At 40.0% G+C, this 18,061-nt stretch overlaps 1 long non-coding RNA gene across 2 annotated transcripts; it reads right to left on the bottom strand.

Moving 5' to 3' along the window:
* Positions 1 to 663: 663 nt before the first annotated feature.
* Positions 664 to 4,731, bottom strand: LOC142039395 (uncharacterized). 2 transcript variants are annotated; one of them, XR_012652870.1, is made up of 4 exons: positions 4,559 to 4,731; positions 3,810 to 3,898; positions 3,601 to 3,673; positions 664 to 765 (listed from the first exon to the last, which is right to left on the bottom strand). It is a non-coding gene; the product is annotated as an uncharacterized LOC142039395 (long non-coding RNA). The 2 variants fall into 2 exon arrangements; XR_012652869.1 differs by lacking the exon at positions 664 to 765 and adding an exon at positions 2,031 to 2,355.
* Positions 4,732 to 18,061: the final 13,330 nt, after the last annotated feature.

Genomic DNA, 18,061 nt, shown 5'->3' on the forward strand with positions numbered 1-18,061 from the left:
GCTTGTTTAGTCAGAATAAACCCCTGCCCTATGCAAAAACAGTGGGGGAAAACAGTCACTTCTCCTCAAAGCGTCCACTCCAAGGCACTGCTACATTTTTTCTCAAAACCTAAAACATTGGCCATTTCTCTTGGACAGGGTGAAGCAGGTGACATCTGGAGAAGCTTATGACCATTAGGAGGACACAATTAACTTATGTTTAAGCATTTGAATTAAAAGATAATAATTATTAATAAGCCTTAAATCCTCCTTTTGCTATATCCTAAATTCCCAGTAAAGTTACTTTCAACTATATATTTCAACTGTAAGTGCTAGTTTCAGAGTAGCATTTTCTTGGTAGCGCTTTCTAGCAAGTGTTTTCTAGTGTTTAGTGTTTCTGGCTAAAAGTAAGCTGCTTCTTGTAGCTCCTCATGCACAAGATTCTGTTAGCTGGCAGGAAACCTAAGACTTAGACATTGTAGTTCTGCATGCAAGTTCGTTCAGGAGTCCAGTCTTTGGCTCTTTATCCTCTGTTTGTGCTACTGATCCAGAGACTTTAAATTGCTTTTTAAAAGTAATTTAATGAACCAATAATGTTTTATTTCAGCTTGATATGCACTTGGTTGGTTTACTCGGGATACAGTTACCAAACATGACTCACCCCCGGATGATTACGTTTCGCTTTCAGCCAGGTGCAGCTAGGACTTGGCAACCGTCGTCCTGAAGCTGGTGTCTGTGCTAATTCTGCACTTGGTGACCTTCATGATGTGGGTGTTTGGAATGATTCTGTTGGCACAAATACAGATTCTCTCATACAACCATCTGTTCCTTGTGGAGAGGAATTTTCAACAGGTATCTGCAATGTTTCATCTACAGCTTTCAGTTTTCAGCACACCTTCCATATTTATGGTGAGAAAATAATGCCTTCACTGCCTTGAAGAAAGTAGGGCAACTAGTGATATTTAGAGGTGGAATCCTTTATCAGTCTGAAACGTAAGGGGAATTTGCTGAACACTGCAAATCAACCTCAAGGTTGAAGATCCAAAGGCTGGTCTTCAACCCCAGGGTCCTTATTACTCCCATTCTCCTATCACATAACTCCACTTTTGCAAACCAATTCTTCCTTCTGTTTCTCATCATCCCCCATGCCTACCCACCCTGGCTGTGTCTGGAGAATGACGAGTACTACGTGGCAAGTTGATGGCAGAGTGTTGTCTAATCTAGGTGTTACATGGTGTGCCTAATGATAGCACTGATTGAGTCTCTTTGATGCCCTGATTTAAGGAACTACAAATGTCATTCACAGAAGGAGGTACATTTCTTTCTCTTAATTTGACCCATATCACACAGCCAGGGCTGGAAGAAGGTTTTCAGTTTTCCCTAAACCTAACAACTACTTCTTAACATAAACCTTAGAGGACTCCTGTTCCATTGAATCAAATGCCAGCACCTGTGCGGCATCTGTTTTAAGACAGTTATGTCAGTATAAAGTGACATTTTGCTTGCTATATGCAACTTAGTTTCCTTGAGGTCATTACTGATTTGTATTTATATTTGGAGACTTCCCGCTCTTCAGAAATTCCAGCACAGTTTATCTACACTTAACTGTACTAAAAGGGGAGAGCAACATTTTGTACATAGGACAAAGTTCTTGCAATCTTCAAGTTAAAAAAAGAGAAAAGTGAGAAAATATAACTCTTATTTGAATATCAAAAATGAAGAGTTCTGTCTGCAATAACAGATGTACTAACTCATTATGAGGCATTATTTGTACATACATTTGTACATATATTTATGTACAGAAAATAAACAGAGATCCTATATGGGTGCCCAGAATTACACGTTACATGACAATGATTCTGAAGCAAATATCATCATTTATGTGGTGCACAGGGTACTTTTCAGTAAAATTCAGTGACTACAGCAATTTCTTTTTTGGTACTTCTGAGAGATCTTTTATTTTAAGAAGTTATCAGTTAAGCATAAATAGGTCTTTCATTTTAATCGTTCCCAAGATTCCAAGGTTAAACCAGGCTTTATTGTTGGGGAGAGAGAGGAATTATGATGCCTTATAGACATGACATATTTTCCAAATAAATTCAGTGCTGCGCATGGAAATATTTTGAACATTTAGTTCAAATTACCTCATCTCAGCATCAGGGTTTCTACCTTCTGGTTTAGTGTGATACACTCTATACAATAACATAAAAGTTTAGGGTTCAATCCAAAGTAACCAACAATGTCAACTTCTGCTGCTGTCAGGACACTTGCAGGTGCTCAGTGCTCTGCAGAAGCATGCTATCACAGCCACATGGTACTTCTGCTTCTTCAACTTAAATCTCATAGAATCACAGAATCATGTAGGTCGGAAAGGACCTGTAAGATCATCAAGTCCAACTGTTAGGTTAACACTGCCAAGTCCACCACTAAACCACTTCCCTGAGCACCACATCTACACATCTTTTAAATACCTCCAGGGATGGTGACACAACCACTTTCCTGGGCAGCCTGTTCCAGCACTTGCCAACCCTTTCGGTGAAGAAATTTTTCCTAATATCCAATCTAAACCTCCCTGGTGCAACTTGAGGCCATTTCCTCTTGTCCTAAATTTCTTTCTTATTCATATCCTATCAAAAATGTGCTGTCTTATGTGTAGTTTTTCATATATTCATTTATCATCTAATCTTTGTAGTGGTTAAATCCTGTAATGTGTTATTTTTTGAGATAGCTGGCATACAGAATGATAAGCAACGTAAGAGTCCAAATCAGGGAAGTCTTTCCAAGCAGTCATTGGTTTTTTTACAGATAGATAGCAGTTCTCGCTGCTTCTTCTCCTAACCAGTTGGATGCAGATCAGTTTCAAATAAAAACCTATGCAGCTATGTCAAAGAGAGTATTATGGCCAAATTATCAAAGCTTTTCAAAGTGTATGGCCCATCCAGAGTTTCTCATTTTCTTATGTTATTTAACTTCTTAGGATAAGCAGAGGTTTTAGAGTCAGAAAGGTGGGGAATCAAAATCAGTGTGAGCTGCAAACCTGAGTAACTAATGATGCACATGCTTCTTATGTCCGTAGCACTTCATTCCAAGCACAACAGTTGGGATAAAAATGTGCTGACAATATCATGTGCAAACTGGTGCTTCATCAAAATTCCACAAGTGCTGGAATGTATTCTGCAAGCAGTACTCTACCAGTGTAGAAAGCCAGGAGGTCACTGATGCAATCCTCTTGAAAGCTTCAGATTTTTGAAAGCATCAGCCTAAGCTGTTCTTCTGTCAGATACTGAAAGAAATGCTAGGTCTTGACTGTTTATGTTCAAGCTTATTTCTTTTAGTGCTTAACAGTGCCTTCTAATGGCATTGGGTTTGTTGCAGAGTGACAGAGGAGGGTGCTTTCTCTTTTATTATTGTGGTCTAGAGAGAAAAAGATACTGCAGAGAACTGGATAACAGGTGAGAGGACTGGTACAGATTTTCTCTGTCTGACTCATGGTTGTATGGAGGAGAGACTTCTAGGGTAACTACTATAAAGCCAGAAAAGTCATAGCATCTCCCTCATATTCCTCAAATCTGCTAATCCTTTTGCTTAACATTTTCCTGTCTATTTATTTTATAGCCATACCTTGTCATACTGCTGTTTCTGCAGCAACTGCTGCTTTTCAGTTCTTCTCTTCCATTCTTTGAGCCTATTCCTTCTCCATTAAAGATGAGTGTAAGAGGGAAGAATAATATAAATCATCAATACACCAAACAGAGACCCAGAGGCCAGTCTCTTTTACAAGGCACACAGCTGTGCTGGGGACAGTCAGACACCCTGTTCTGAGCACTTACTCTTCTGAATCCAAGAGTTGTAGAAGCAAGTGTGGAAGACGAATCCACGGTAAGTTGGCAAAGAGGAAGGGGAGAAGGAGGGAAGTTATCTAGAAAAACAAACAAACAAACAAATAAATAAAAAAATAAAAAAAGTCCAAGTAAGATCAAAGTATTACTTGAGAATGGCGTGCAAAACACAGAACATGAAGAAAGGCTAAATGTACTGAAGTCTAGAAATATGTAAAAGCAGCATTTTAATATTCATAATATCCTTTGCTATTATACTGTTATTTTTTTTTAATTTTTTAATCTGTTTAGCAGAAGTCATCATAAAATGCACGACTCCAACCTAGATGGAAAGCTTCCCATAGCATAATCAGGGAGGCAGGGAGATGACACCGGGGAGGTTTCCAGTATAAATCATATTTTATCCCACAAAAACTGCAAGCCTGCAACTATAAACTCTGTAAGCTAAACAAACTATCAGTGCAATCCTGGTCTGTACATGGTTCAGGACAAACACTTCAAGAAAATAAAATTAATTCAGGTAAATTGGCAACAGCTGATTGCAAATAGACTGCATATTCTGAATTTGCACAATACAAAGATGAACTTGTAACATAAAGACAATGAAGTACAATAGAAAGGGAAAAAAAAATGAGGCTGCTACAGTGACTAATAATCTTGAAAACTGCACTACAGACACTGTAGTTTAGACAGCTAACTCCTGATATGCCTTATTGGCATTGTTGATCTATACAGCTTACCTACATGGATATCCAAACGTGTCTGCCCACGGAACCACAAACAGCAGAGGTGCCACTGCCTAGCAATTTGTCAAGATACAGCAAGGAAGAAATCTGGGTCATTTGGATAATTATCACTTGAATAATCATTATCATTCCAGACAACTCAGTCTGTTGCCTCAGGCATCTAAGCAATTTCATCCAGTCACCTCAGCCCTGTAAAGTACAGAAAAGCATTTCGTGAACTTAACAGAACTTACAGAAAAAAGCAGTGTGCAAAGGAGTGTTTGGATTCCAGATATTCCAAATTTTCTATACGTTTTCAGGACATACAGAAGCTTTATAGGCATGTCTTTCTAGTCATTACCTTTATCATTAATGGTAGCTAATAACCTTGCTGGAGATCCCATAATGTTAAACACAGCCAGGTAATTATAGAAGGTTCTGCCTGAAAAGGGGCATGATCCAAATATGCAAATTTTGAACCAAAACAAAAGACCAGGAAGGAAGCAGAGTCAGAGGAAAATAGTCACTTTGCATGTTATCATCTTTCCGAGCTCACTAGTACAAGAGATATTGTAAGTTAAAAGAGAGGGTAGCAGGAAAGAAAAGAAACAAAGTGACGATCAGCACAAGATCAGCAGATGAACGAGCAGGAAGACAGTGAGAAAAAGAAGCACATTTCTTAGAGATGCTTAGCGGCACCTCTGAGCCAGTAATTGCCAGTGGATAAAAAGAGCAAACTGGATGCCAAGACAGAAAGCAATGATGGAGCACCAAGCGCCTTGGTCAATATATTTGTAAATCTGCAGAAGGTCCCGGGAGAAAAAAAAACTCATCCAGCTTTCTATTCCTTGAGATGGTAATCTTCCCATGATATACATTTTCACTAAATTTCCTGACAGAAAAGAAATGCAACGACTCCTAAAGGCTGCTAGACAAACAGAGAATTAGCTGGGTTTGTTTTGTTTTAAAACACACATACAAATGTAGGCCAATAAACAAGCAAATCTAAAAAAAACATTGGCCAATTAAATTTCTTCCTCTGGTACGGTCAGTTAAAATTAATTCTGGCGCATGAGGCAGCCTGAAGCCAGATGGTACGTCCTCGCTGTGCTTTGAAGTGAGAACATAGAAAACAATGTCTTCTTCAGGCTGACCAGGAGCTAACTAAACACCTGGCTTTTTGTTGAGGGAGACCTAGGTATTACAGTATTCTTGTCGTGGGAGTCATATATTAGACAAAACAATAGTCTGACTTCTACAGGAGCAGAAATGGGAAAATGGAAAGCTGTGCTCTGTTGGGTTTTGGCAGCAGGGAATTATTAGCAAATCAAAAAATTCAGTTAACTTTCATTTAGAAAGAATTTGTATTGAGCAGTCATGAGTTTGGCATGAATACTACAGTTTAACCACCTAATTTATAGCATTTGACCATGAACTTTGCCAAAGTTTGTGCTACCCACATAAGCATTTAAGGTCTCAAAATATTTCCAGATATATTCTTCTGGCAATCACTTTTAAAAGGAAGCTGCTACTGAATTTTTAATACTTATTTGGTTCATATGAAATAGCATTTGTTGTTCTGGAAGTGCTATTGCAGGTATCTTGGTTGACAACTGAAAGCACCATACTTTTTACAGAATCACAGCATGGCAGAGGTGGGAAGCAACCTCCGGAGTCAGGGTGGTCCAACCCGCCTGCTCAGAGGTGCTCGGGGCCATTTCCAGTCAGACTTTTAACATCTCCATGGATGGAGACTCCACAATCTCTCCGGGCAACCTGTTCCAGTCTTTGACCACCCTCATGGTAAAAAAAGTGTTTTCCTGTCTTTAAATACAACTTCTTATATGCCAGTTTGTGCAACGCTTGCAGTGCTCCTTGCCAAAACCTGAGAAAACCAAAGAAAGCCCCAGGACCACAGCAGCACGTTAGGCAGAGCTGAAGGTGCTCAAACCAGGGCTGCCAACAGCAGCTTTCCCAGCATCTGAGCTGGAATCAACGCACCTGGGAAATGGCAAAGCCCTCACATGCAGTGTGACCTTGTATGGTCAAGAATTGGAACCAGCCAAAATCTTCTGTTTTGGTCAAACTTGATTTAAAAAAAAAAAAAAAAAAAAAAATCCAAAAGCATGAGCAATGTGTTCTGAGGTAGGGCAGTGACTAAGCCCCAGGACCAAGGGAGGGGGAGGCTCAGGACTATTGTGCAGCACATCCGCCAGGGCGAGGAGGGAGAGCTGCAGGAGAAGGGAGTGAAGGAGAAAGGCAGCAGGAAAGGGTGATGACATCGTTTAATAGAATTGATTTATGAATCACCGACTTTTTGTGAAGTTAATTCCATATTCACCTTTCCCTCAGCCGCTCCCCCACTCCCAATAAAGTTGTCTCTGTTCTAAACCCTTGAACTCATTGTTTGTTAGTAGGGAAGTATTGCTCATGAGGGAGACACAGACAATGTTCATTTAATTTTGCAGCTTTCCCAGGAGACTCTTGCGGGTATTATTTAAGGAGTGTTTTCAAAGGAACGTATGTATACCGGCCCTCTTTACTACCCACAGCACCTCCACCTAGACAACTTAATACATCAGTCAACATTTGCAAGTCATCAGTCAATCAGCAGTGAGGAAAGGTAAATTGAAATGAAATACCCTAATTGAATAATTTCATTAGCTTTGTTCTAACACAAATAGACGCCCTCAGAGACGCACATTCTCGCTGGAGACTGGTAGTAAACGTGTTAAGCGCATGGAAATAAAGTGATACAATTGTGAAAGCACACACACAGGTAACGTTTTCCCAAAGGCTGTGTGGGAGAGCGGGTAGCGGGAGCAGACATGATTTGGCTACCGCGTGCGCTACCGTAGGTGCAAGGAAGGAAGTCTCCAAATGGTGGATTTAACAGGAGTCTCCGCAGCCCCATCACAAAGCGCCCGGGAGTGGCTTGTCCGTCCCGGCCCCTGTGGGAATCAATCTGAGGAAGCCTGATGCTATAGAGATGTTTCCTGTATATTGTGTGGGAACCTCAACTAAGTGCAAACTACTGGCAACAATGAGACAATAAATTATAATAAACAGGAAAAATAGCATTGGCTCCTGAAATCAATGGCTGGAGCGCATGAAACTTTCACAGCATTGATAAATGAATAAATGTAACAAAAAGCATTGGGTTTGGAAAGAATGGGCAGTTTATCTGCACTGAAAGGCTCCTTTTCTGTTAACCAAATACATGTAAAAAATAAACACCGCTAAAGGACTTTGGCTGAGGTTTTCAGTGCTGGAGAGGTGATTTAGAAAGCTGCACCGAACTCCAGAGTCTGATTCCTTTGGTCGGCCCTGAAAAGAGCAGCAGAGTCTGAACAAACAGCCACCTTCTAGCAGCCCCATTGCATCATCCATCCACGGCTGCTACTCGGCCCACACGAGATGATCACATCTGAAACATAGGCCAGCCCCCTCCTTCTGAAAAAATTATAAAAAACTGAGCTAAAAACTACTGGAAGCAACCTGCTGTCCAGTGAAGACCGGGAATACTCTGAGGATTAAATACTGTTCATCTTGTGCACGTATGCTCTCTGACTGAATTCAAAGAAGTGAGTGGTGAGAGCTGAAACAAGTGGGAGTAAAGAGTCTGCAGTACTTCAGAGGAGACACTGAAACACCTTGCAAGCCCAAGGGAACTGCAGTATTAAGCACTTTTCATTTACAGCACTTGTGAGATCCAGGCTCTGCAAAAGAGCTTCAGAAAATGCTGAAATTCAGTCCGGGAGAGCAGTCCCACCTGAGGCAAAATTAAGTCCATCTCCAGACAGTGTCCAGAAGGCGCAGGACCTTGCGTGGGGCCAAGCTCAGAGGGACAATACCTAGCTGGGGTAAAGCAGCAAGGTTTAGCCTTGCATTAGAAGTCTCTGCTCTTCAACAGCAAAAGACCTGAGAGAATCCCACTAAAGATTTTTGAGGGGGCACAAGTAAACTGTGTAGAGTGAAAAGTTACTCTTTCAATATCTTTGGGGGAAAAAAAAAAAAAAAAAAAGCAGGAGCATATAAACACACTCCAATTGTTCCCGAGTTAATTTATTTCAATTAGTTTTAGCTGAATCAGATATCAATAGCAGACCATGACATAGGAGCAATAAGGTGCACAGGTTTAGAAAGAATATGCATTTTGCAAAATGAACTGGATTGCTTGTTTTGTAGTGTTCCAGAATGAATTGTTGAAGAGAATGTAAGAAAAGCAATGCACAGGGATCTTGGTACAGTACTTGAGGCTCTACCTCTTGCAGGATATAATGAAGAACTAGTTTCTTCTATTCTAGACAGGAGAAATCTCTGGTTTAATGGAAACTGGCTAACTGACACATAGAAAGCAATGCTAGATGGCAATGACTTGCCTGTTGAATACTCAACCCTATGAAGGCATTCAGCACTATGGTCATTTTAAGGAAAGATTGGAAGGGGGAATACTCATTGTCTCAATTAAATTAAAAATTATAAGAAATTGTAGGCAATAAATAGTGTAAAAGTGTGCATAAATTTTGGTTTCACAAAGTGAGGCAGCCTTCAATGGCAAGGGAAAGTAATTGCACTGTTCTCGTCAGTGCAGAGTGCTGTGTTCAGATCTGGGTACCTCATCACTGATACATGCAGCGCACTCTAAAAGAAACAGGAAAACCAGTTAAGAACATGAAAGGAATTATTTTTAAAAAAATAACAGAGTTAAGTATGTCTAAGCTTGGCTAAGGCAGTAGAACACAATAGCAACCCCTAAATATTTGAACAACAAAGAAAGAGAAATCTTAGCAACAAGATTAACTGCAAGATGCAGAAAAGTGTTCTTACAGAAAGATCCATTAACGTCTGGGCTACAAATGATAGAAAGCCTGTCAACAAGAACATTCAAAGTTAGATTGGACAAAACACAAGTAAAAGTATAATAAAGAGTTGTTCTGTGCCAACAGCTTGATCTGCTTGACGCCTTAGTGTTTTCCATCTCTTTCAAAGTAGCTAAACATCAGCATAAATAAAACACATCACCTACCTTTTACTTTATGAGTAGCCAAGCTATTAATTTCAAAAATATTTCTGAGAATTCTTCCTTTTAACATAAACAATCTTCACTTGTTCACTACCCATAAATAAGTTGCTGTAATGGAAGAGGCATGTGAATAGTCCAACAACTACCCTGAAAAGTTGTTGAGCTGCATGCCAGCTTCACATTAACCATTACCCTAAACACTTCCTACATCTCGAAATGCTTCCTATATTAAACTATACGAAGCAAACACAGTACCAACAACATCCAGCTGCAAGCACGAAGGGAACCGTTGCGGCGGTGAGTCTGAGCAGCAGAGGGCAGCGAAGACTAGGAGTAACTGCAGATTTACAAGGTCCTGGATTGGGAGGAGGTGGGGGGGGATTTTTAAGACTAAATGCATGCTGATCTCTCTTACGTGTGATGCCCAGTATATTTGAAACCACGGGAAGTGGCTACCAGCCCTTCATCAAAGAGTCTCCACAGCTTCTGGCATAGCCGGTCTGTGCCGTATTCCTTTTCCAAGGTGACCTCACCTGGCATCGCAGTTAATGTTTGCGCTGCAAGGATTGCGGCAGGTACTGCGTGGCTTCTCGGGTCGCCTTCCTTTCCACCGCCAGCCTTCCCCCCTACCCTCTGCCTGGTCTTAATCTTTAGGCAAAAATATCTTAGGTAGGATTCACTGGGGTAAAAATCTGAAAATTGATTTTCTTGTGTAAAAGGTCAGGAAAAATGTGGAATTTATTGGAAAAAAAGGTGTTTATTTGGTGACAGTCTCATGCAGTTGCAATTTTTTTTATGTGATCCTTCCTTCTGTTCCTTCAAGTCTTTCCACAGACTAAAGACACAGGATCTGGAAAAATGTCACCTCTGGAACTGCATTAAAAATCTTACCTCAGTGGCTGTATCCTTCTGCCATCTCCTCTCCAATTTTTTTCCTTTGACTGTCTGGGGCTGACTTTTGCCTGCTTTTTGTTTTGTCCTCTGTAATGCTTTTCGCCCAGAACACAGTCTGTGTCCTATGGCCTTCAACTCTTTTCTTCCCACTTCATCTGGCAGGTTTTCACTCATTTGCAGCTTTTCCTTCATAATATTTTTATTTTCCTTCTAAAATCAAAGTAAACACAGGTTCTAAGATAGTATTATTTCTAAAATTATTTCTGCAGCCCTGTATCCTAAACTTCATTCTTCTATTGTTATGCTCTATACACATACATGCACGAGCACGCACACATACAATGAAAGTGCTTAACATAAACATTTTCCTTACATTACAGGATGAAAGTGATCTCAGGCTGACCACCTATTTTCTGTGAATTGAGTTATGTTCAGAAACCATAGAAAGAGATAGAAAAAAGAGTTATTATTATTTGCACTGATATATCACCCGGAGTCCTTTATCATGAACCAGAACCATATTGCACTAGGACCTTTAAAAGCACAGGCAAAGATGACTGTCTCTGTGTTCAAAAAAAAATAAAACCCCTTACCGTGAAAATGTAATGCGAAGCACTAGGTGAATTATTTATTTGCATTTTTGTAAGGCGTGGGTAACTGCACACAGTAAAAGTGAACAGGTCTCTGCTGTGAACCTTATACACTCTAAATAAACAGAGAAAACAAGGAAACCCAGAGGCATAAAGAAATGACATAAAAGAAGTTAGCAACACAGGAACAGAAAGAAGCTCTCTCTACTCCAAGACCAGTGTTCACTAAGGCTGGCTATGTCTGCACATTCCGCAATTTCATCTTTTTAGAGATACTTAAAAATAGTGAACTTTAGAGTCACCTTTATTGGCTGTAGCACATAGGATAGGAAAAATTCTTCCCTTTGGTTTTTGTTTTGTTGTGAACCCATTACCACTGTGGACATTCAGATGTGAATTAAAAGCAAATTTTAATTTTATCAGTGTGAATTATTTAGCAATATTGTTCCAGATACTCAAACTGTTAGCCAGTCATAACTGAGTCTAATTATTCTGCAAAATTTGGACTTATTTATCAGTATTAATTAATTTAAGAGCCCTAGTACAAATATATAAAATTGTATTTTTAAGAAAGGAAGCCACACAGCCAAAAATACAAGCCCAAAACTTTCTTTAAACAGAGGTCTCAGACACACTAAGTCTTTATTTTTTTCCTTTAGAAAAGTAATTGAAGATTCTTAAAAAAAAAACCCAAACCAAACCAACAACAAAAACCCAGTCTTTTTATTCCTGGAGGAAGGAATTCAGTATCAAGGCAACAGAAGTGCCCATAGCCACATTTAAAGCAAGGATTCACCACTTATTCTTACTTTCAGAAAGGAGGAAAGCTTGTCTGAAAATGGAGTGTCAACCCATTCTTGCTGCAAAACTGAAGAAAATCCATGCTTCTTTCTTTCAGCAGAAGAGTGATCAATTGCATACGTATACGCACAAGTGTCTGCATGTACGCATGTAAGGGAAAAGTGCAAAAGAAGTTGGCCACCCTTTTTCCTCGTACAGCACTGCTCTGCTGTGACCCAAGCTCTCTTGCGGGACATGTAGTTAATCTGCAGAATCCTTTTAAATAATAAATGCACAGCATTGGCAATTCAAAGTTTGCTGAGAAGAGTACACACCGGTTTCTGTAAAGTGTTGAAGACTGGCAGAACTCTGTAGATCCAAACTATTTCGGAGCCACTGGTTTCAGGACAAAAAGGCCACGCTGAAGAAGTTTAGAGTTCCAGTGGAGAGATGGCAAGAGTGTAAATCGTCACTGTGGGTATGAAGAAGTTCCTCAAACACAGATGGTGAACCTGCTGTGGTACCGAGGCTTCGCCTCCCCCTCCCATCCCGAGGAACTGCCTCAAGCACAGCCCAGCTGCCCATTGCAGCCACTGCCTGTGAGTAAAGCTAAACGTCGCTTACCTACCAGTCACCACCTGAGGAAAAGACGCCTCCTGTTATCCCGAGGATGTTTGAGCAGATGACGTGGAATCCTTCCTAATATCGTCAAAGTTTTCTGGCTGATCTAGCTATGGGAAGGGTTCTGAGGAAGCCTTACATGTACTTCCTTTCCCTTCTCCCCAAAACTATGCTTTGGTCTGAGTTTTAGTGGGTATTGATATTTCTCTGAGGGTCAGAAGCCTGAGGACACTATCTACAAGTGGCAGATCTTGGGATTCTGGACTCTTTCGCTAGGGAAAGGGTCTGGGGGCGCAGAAGCGAATGACCCCAAGTAAGCAATTTCCATTTTCCGACACTACGTGAGAAGAATATCGAGCTGGAAATTTAAGCCAGGTGTCCATTTCTCCTAGATTACATCAGCCATTCAAAATTACGTAGAATCTCCGCCAAAGTTGAGGCACTCTCATGAATATGAGACTGCAAAGCCTGGAAAGAGGAAAAGCTAAAACCCAGGGAAGATAAAAGACCCCTAAGAGGCTCCACTTCCAGCTGAAATTATTCCACTTACATACCGTCCTTTCAGCATTACACTTAAGAAAATTAACACCATCTAATCCTTGATAATGGAAGGACAATCAGGCAGCACTGCAGATGCTATTACAAGGTCTTCAAGGAGTGATAAATAAGGCAAGAGCTATTTGTCTGACAGTTTGGACTGTGAACACAAGTAATTCCGACCAACATACATATAAGAAAGAAATACTATAGATCCCAGAATGTGTCCCTGAGGGATACCAGATGACACTGAAGACACCAGAGATCAAAGCAATAAATTTTACAAAATAAGAAAAAGAGTACAATTACAGCCAATGGTCAAAGGAGTCAAATGCCACATGGAAGTTGAAAAGCAGCAGGCAAATGTGGTAATAACCCTGCTGTGTACAAGCCCACATACACATTATCTGGATAGCCTTCAGAGAAAGAGAAAAATAAAACTCAAAATGATATCTATAGATTATCTCCAGAGCTGTTTGTACTAACCTTTGACTGCAATGACAGTGAAAAGGAAAAGTTCTTGATTTTCAGCGGACATTACTTTTGCTCCCATAATTCCCTCCTACAGCAGCCACCTTTCTCAAAGGACAAAAAATATTTCCCATATTCATTTGAGTAAGAAAGTAGATGTGAAGATCAGATAGTCAATTAGGAGGAAAAAACCTGAAAAAAAAAAATCATGGAACAGACAAAACAAGACGTTTGATGTAATCAAACCACACAGTTACTTTGCCAGTTACTCCTCCACTTTCCCTATCCTTCATCTGTGCACTGTCTTCTTAGATTATAATACCTTTACCAAATGAAATTTGTTTTCATACTTGTCAAAAATGCCAGTACATATTATGGACTAAGTGGAATAGACAAAAAACAATTTTATGAAGGTCTTGAGATGCACCAAAACATTTGAAATTTTCAAACAACAAGCTGGCAAATACAGAGACATTTCCAATAAATCAGAGTTTGTAAAATTCAAGTTTAAATGCATTATAATATTAACATTTTATTAAGACATCCAAATATGGTGAGAATGGTGAAAATGGTGGTTCTGAAGCAGAAACCTCCTGTATTCAGTTAACCCCTGCTTACAGTGGCTGGTTTTGGTCAGGTGCTGCAAATGCATCATAATCATAGAGACTGTCATTATGTCACTAAAGTCTCTTGAGATCTTGAATTTTTTCGCAACATTAGAACAAACCAAGGCCTTTGTAAGCATTCTAGGCAACCACACATCAGGCAGAGAGATAAATCTGCAGGATAGCTGATCGCCCAACAGACTTGTCACGCGTTCGGCCAGAGAGAGCCTGAGTCGGTGTCCCGGCACCTCCTGGGCGTGGGAGGCCCAGATTTAAGGACTTTTTTCCAAATTGTACGGAACAGACAGCTGACTCTGAATCTCTCGCATTTTGGTGGTGGCAGTGTCTCTCCACCAGACAACCTACCCGGTACATGAGAAATCCTTGTCATTGAAGTTTTCTGGGCAGGGGGTGGGAGGAGAATGTGTTTTTTACAGGAAAGTTTTATTTTTGGGAATTTAACATTTTTGTGAGAAAATGACCAGTTAAAAATTAAACCCCAAAAGGCAGAATAAAACTATTCCATGGATACCATCTAATTAATATATGGCAAAATTTGATGAAATGCTAATAACAATGCCAGCACTGAAGACAGAGTATTTAAATTTAGGGCAAAAAGAAATAACAGATGGAACAGAGATATATGCAGAGCTCTTACATTCATATATTCATCTACTTATGAATATATTAGCATCTGACTCACAAATAAAACATATTGAAATAGTCACAGCAGCATTATCTACCAAAAGAGTCAATCATGAAATTTTTAACATGCTACCGTTTATAAATGTAAACTCATTTAAAGACTGTTTCTTTAGAAAATTATTGATTCTTTCTGTGCAATTAGGAAAAAGAAAATACTTTTCTCATTAGCAGATTCAGTCCTGCACCACTGTCATCAACAGGACTCTTACCATCAACTTCAATGGGAAAAGAATTATACCCTGTGTTAGCTTTCAGCAATTACATTGACATTATCAGTGATTTACTGAGTGGTATTTCAAACATGATACCATATGTCAGCTGATACCAAGCAAGTCTGAGTGTCAAACTTCTGATCATAACCACTTGGTTAATAAATATCACAGCTATTGAGCCTTTACAGCATTTAAACTCTGACAGCCAGGGTATCACCACAAAAAAAAAGCCTTGAAAAACCCAAGGAGACTCAGCTCTGAGTTCAAATGACTTCCTCTTACGTCTTCCACTTCTCAAGTTGATTAAGATTCAGTACAGAGCTCTGATTTGAAATCGAGCACTTCAGCTAAGGGGGAGGCTGGCAATGTTCTCTTGTTGATAGGTAGAAGTGGGAAATAGCATTGCTAACACTTTGTGATGATTTTCAACCCTTTCAGATGTGCTGACATCCTTATGAATTTAGGCTGCTGAAATATGTTTGCTTTCTGAGCTACATTTCAGGGACTTTTTAGAACCGCCCCACAGATCCAAGACGGTTTTGTAGGCCACCAGTTGCAAATCGCTGCTGTCTAAACGGTAGTTTAAAAAAATATATGGAAAGATTTTTGTTCACTATAATTAAACGAGATCTTTTAAAATAGCTATATCATTTTTATCCTGTATTGGTCCAAAGAATCTCCAGGGAATTATTTTTTCCTCTTCCTTTCATATCAGTTAAATGACTTTTGATTCTGGTTAAGTTATCTCTAATTTGAAGACATTTGAGAGCAGAGTTGGGCCATTTGTGCTTTAAAGAACATACACTTTCTTCCCTTCTCTTGCTTTATTTTAGTTGCAAACTATGAACATCCAACTTTACTCTTATGGACTTCATTTACAGAGTGATCTTACGAGTTGCTCAACATTGTAAGAGAACTAGAGAGTTGAAGTTCTCTCCATCTCTACATTAATTTCCCATATATTTTAATTCTATGCTAATTCCCAAGAGTTCTCTTGCATCTTGACACTTTTTCCAGTATCTAAAGATGTAATAACTCTTTATCAGTCAGGAAAGCAGGCTAAAAACCTCCAACTTTCCTGTCTCTCTTAAATTTGACTTTTCTTATCCAAATTCCCCAAATACCAAAACCAAACTGAAAACAGAAAAAAACGTCAAAAATATAAGGGGAAAACAATACCAAAGGAAAACTTAACCAGTGTCATATTACTGGTAGTGCACAAATAATGCTAGCTATTAACTTTCATTTTTAAGCAGCTTTTCTGGGTTAAAGATCTTTCAAAAGATAGAATTTCAAACACATTTTGTTAGAAAGGGCTATTTAGATAAGAAGAACAACAACAGAAGAAGTGAACAAGCTACTCAACCTACAGAAGTAGTTTAAATCATTATATTGTCTGTTTTGAATGTGCATGGAGAAGTACATCATTAAGGAAAGGGCAAGGTAAATAATGAGTAGCTGACTATCAGCTGCAGAGAAATAAAAAAGCAGGACTCTACAAGCCAGGGAGCTTGGTGCTGCACCAGTCAGCTAATGGGTCTAAGAGAGTCTGAATTAACATTAAAGCTCTGTACTGAGAGATGGGAAATGCAGGAAAAAGAGAAACTGGAACATCCAGGGTAAAATCAGCTGCTGTGTATAGAGGCCAGAGGATGTTATTTGGCTCCAGGGGAACTGGTGTGGATCATCAGTTTGTACATCAGCCCATTAGCCTCATGCTGGTTAACTGTATTTTTTCAGCTGGGAAGTATTTAAGGCCACATGTTGAAGCTATTTTTTTCCCCTCCTTATTAGACTTACAAGGAGGAACAGGAAGAAATTTAATGTAAATTAAGAGTAATAGCAAGGTATTGACTTGCTAAACTAACTTATTGAAGTCTTTTAGATCATGTGAGGCTTGAAATCAGAGGGGCAGAAGGAGCGAAATGACAGGCAATGTACGGAAAATGAAAGAACACGAGAATTTTGCATGGATTTGGAAGCTAGCAGGAAAACCTGTGAAGAGGAACAGGTGCTGCTTTCCAATTCAGCCATGGGCGATACCTGGAGTCAAGTCATGAGATCTCTAAAGATTCAATCCTGCTCAGAAGAGGGGTTCGGTGCTGGGTGGAGAATCCGAGGGTGCGGATGAGCAAGACAGCTGTGCTAGCCCTTGCCAGCTGTGGCTGAAGGGAGGGGCGGCTCCCTCCCACCGCCCTCGCCTCGCTCTTGCACAGGCTCTGGCGTTCATCTGAGCTGGCAGTGAGCTGGATCAAAGAGCTAAACTGGCAGAATATTAATGCCCTCTTCCCCTCCAGCGTGAATTGTACCGAAGACCTGGAGCACCATATCGGAGGAATTTTGAAAGCTGCATGTGGGCAGTAATGACATTTTTGAAATATGCCTCCCACCACCACTCGGAGCATACAAATGCCCCGACTTCCTTACAAGACAGCTTGCCATCCCACATTTTCAGCCCAAACCCTCTGCGCTGCTGGAGGGCGAAACTGGAACGGGCGGACAGCGTGCGGAAAGCCGCTGCTGCTGAGAGGTGTGCGTGGACGGCAGCGTTGGTTAATTCTGCACGTGCTTCTGCTGGTCGGCCACCCTTCCAAACCTCCCCCCCAGCCATTTAACCACGCTGTAAACTGGGTGGCAGCTAGAAGTACACTTTTCTTTATGCTCCCCTTTTCTTTTCTCATTTACAGCTGCTATAAAAAACAAACAAACAAAAAAAATTCCTCGTCTCTGAAAAACATAACACTGAACTGGTGCAGCCAGAGTTTCTCTGGAGGGAAGCCAGCATCTTCTATAAACAGTTCAGCTTCACCATATTTAACACAAGTGCCTCTAAATAATAGTAATATTTTGCTTTCAAATATTATTTTGGCCTTTGACCAATGTTCCATTTTATGTCCAGTCCCTGTTACAATGGTTTTGACCTGTTATGTACTGATCTTTCTTTCAGAAGAGATAAACTTGTAAAAATAGCTCTTTATCTTCCCAAGACTCATTTATAATTTTATAGCAGATTAAAATTTCACTGATGAATGGGGAACTGCAGATGGAGCTGAGCCAACACTAAAATACCCAATCTC

This window comes from Buteo buteo, chromosome 14 (genome assembly GCF_964188355.1).
Source record: "Buteo buteo chromosome 14, bButBut1.hap1.1, whole genome shotgun sequence".
Classification (NCBI taxonomy): Eukaryota; Metazoa; Chordata; class Aves; order Accipitriformes; family Accipitridae; genus Buteo; species Buteo buteo.